Below are 745 nucleotides of genomic sequence, written 5' to 3' on the forward strand. Positions count from 1 at the left end.
TTTGAAACAATACACATACATATTTGTCTACTTACTCTAAATAAAAAGATTGACTCAAGCTAACCATTCTGCCGTGTCCAAACTTAGGTCAGTAGATCATATGGCCAAGACCACACACATACACACACATACACACATACTACATATAATTAAACGCTTAGTTGTAAGTTTAAGTTGGTTCTCATGTGGTAATATTCTGGATTCCCACCTTCTCCACTTTGGTATTAAAGGCTGAGCTGTAAGTGATATGGTAAGGACTGTTGGTGTTTGTGGGGAAGGGAGTACAAAAACAAAGGACCATCTCATTCCTGGGTCATCCCGGATGTGCATGAGAAAGCAGGAGCCTGGGGCACAGGGCAGGGTCAGGAAGTCACTGAGCTCATGGGGAAAGATTAGGCTGTCTTCACAGAAAACCTCCTTTTTATCATGTTCAGAAGAACGTTTGGGGTTCATTAGCACACACTATTTGTGCAGTACAATGGGTTTCCTTGATTCATTGATTGATTGTTTGATAATTTCCCACAGTGTGCTTTGGTCACACTCACACCCCGCGCCCCAACTCCTCCCAGATCCTCCCTAACCTCCTTACTGGAATTTTTCTTTTTGTTTCCTTCTATCTCTGAATAGTTTGTGTTGCCCAAATATTCTTAGTCACAGAGCACGACTAATCTACCAACCAGAGGCCACACCCTTAATAAAAACTCCCTCTCCTCTCCTCTCCTCTCCTCTCCTCTCCTCTCCTCTC

This window comes from Mus pahari, chromosome 13 (genome assembly GCF_900095145.1).
Source record: "Mus pahari chromosome 13, PAHARI_EIJ_v1.1, whole genome shotgun sequence".
In the NCBI taxonomy this organism is placed as follows: Eukaryota; Metazoa; Chordata; class Mammalia; order Rodentia; family Muridae; genus Mus; species Mus pahari.